Here is a 2,319-nt window from a genome sequence, read left to right as displayed (position 1 = left end):
TTCCCTACAGTTTAATACTGGTCTAGTCCAGCAGTCGCAAAGAGATGGGGAAACCTCACAAGATGAAGATGACCTGTGATCCTTCGGTGTCTCCCTTGTATTCCTCTTGGATTTCCTCGAGCTGAGCCACGCGTGCTGCATGTCTGTTGGGAAGGGCGTCAGGCCCCGTTTCTGCAGCATCAGAAAAACAGAAGGGACAAGAAAATCACCGATCTGCTTACTCTAAGGGACAAAGCCTGCCCCCACTCCACCCCACCCCACCCTCCTGAATGTCATGGACAAGCTCCCCTTGACTTCAGCAGAGCCAAGCTCTCCCTTTCCCCACCAGCCCCTCCGCCCGGGAATCCTGTCTTTATTTTTGCCGAGATGGTTTGAGGCATGCACGAGAGAAGTTTCCATCGCAGCGTCAGGAGTAACGATGCTGCATCCCAATGCAACACATCCTAACGCATGGCAAGCCAGGGCCTACTCCGTGCTTGGATACAAGTGGCATCTAATAAGAGGCTGAGGCTCAGTATGAAGGCGCTGCGTTGCACTGACTCCCGCCTGTCCGCCCTCCCGGATCCGGCCCCGCTCCCCGCGGTGCAAGCTCTGCCGCAGGAAAAAGGCAGTATGCTCCTCTCCGGCCGGGGCACGTACAGCCTGAGACAGCCTGAATTGATGTGAAACTAGGTGCTGCACACACGTTTCAGCCGCAGATGCCTTAATGAGAGGAGGTAGGGTTAATTGCAAGAGCATCTCTGACCCAGAAACGACAATCCTGCGAAATAAGAAGCTACTGTGGTGGAATTTTGCCCATCTTTCCTTTTTAAAAAAAAATTGATTTCTAAGTGCGGGTTGGGGAGGGGACTTTTCGGTCTAAAAATATCTCATCTGGATCCTCAGAGAAGAGGAGCAATGAGTAAGATTACGACTTGCAGTAACACCTCAGTCTCCCGCACTTACCTTATAGTATCTATCCGTATATTGTAAACTGAAGTGTAAGTGATCAATAGTGGTCACTACTTCACAGTGTTCTTTTATAGCCCAACGATAGGACCCTAAACTCTGTATTACATTCCACACTACGTCCAGATTAAGGCAAAGGAAGGAAGGACTGTTCTATTGCAAACTAATTTCTCCCTAAAGCCATGGTTCTTCTTCCCCCTCCCTCCCTCCGAAAGATCTGCATCGATCTAACCAGTATATCCGGACCTGGGACTTAATCAGCTGCCGAAGTTTTATTTCGTATATAAAAGTATTATTCATGAGCGCTCACTAGCACTTTGACAGGGAGTCATATATAGAGTCACCATTCCTCCAATCCACCTCCCTCCCTGCAAAATATAGCCTAAAAGACCACCATTACTAGGGGAAAAAACTCAGACGACTGTCACATTACCTAACTTAGTGAAATCATAACAAAGGGCTCCATTAGAAGTGACATCACATGAGCTGGAAGGGGTTTTCAAATCCACTTACACTTCTTTTGCAGTTGCCTATTTCTTCCCTGAAATGTCTCACATTCTCGGCATGTTCTGCGGAAGCTTGACTAAGCTCAAGAAATCTGGTTTTGTACCACTCCTCCGTGTCTTGGGGGGAAATTAAACAGAAGAGGGCAAACGCTCATGTTGCTTGTCAGAAATGTGAGGAAATACCTATGTTTCAGCCGTTTGATGCATAAGGAAATTTCATAAACATGTTTAAGGCAATGAGACTATCGTCAGCCAGGATATGGAAGGGCACCGCTCCGTGTCAACAATAAGGGGGAAATGAACAGCTTGGAAAGAGGGGAACCAATATGCAGAGAAACCCCCTGAAGATGTCCGTATCTAAATGATTTTCTATACAATTTGTGGCAGGTGTACTGAAAGAAATACTTGTCTTATGACTAAAGTATCTATCTATCTATCTATCTATCTATCTCATACATGCATGCATAGACGGACAGATAGAGGAATACGTACATAAATGGATAGATACTAATATAGATACTAGTATCTATCCATCCATTTATGTACGTATTCATCTATCTATCTATCTGTCTATCTATCCTGGAGATGTTTATTTCTAGAGATGGAATAGTAAATGTATTAAGTATGTTGATCACGAAGGATTTTTTTTTGGCTCAGGAAGGCCTGACAGATAATTTCATCCTCCAAATCCGACGAAGTATAATTTTACCTGCAGGTTCTTGGCTGCAATTCCTTCATCCTCTATCTGCATGTCCCTCAGAGCAGCAGCCAGGTCTGGGACTGAGCAGGAGACATGGACACACGCAGCAGCACTGTAGATCTGGTCCATCACATGTTCAGTGCCTTGTTTTGACAGAAGCCTGCG

The sequence above is a fragment of the Alligator sinensis genome, unplaced genomic scaffold, assembly GCF_000455745.1.
Source record: "Alligator sinensis unplaced genomic scaffold, ASM45574v1 scaffold145_2, whole genome shotgun sequence".
In the NCBI taxonomy this organism is placed as follows: Eukaryota; Metazoa; Chordata; order Crocodylia; family Alligatoridae; genus Alligator; species Alligator sinensis.
The sequence above is the reverse complement of the archived record's forward strand: the minus strand, read 5'-3'. Positions refer to the sequence as shown.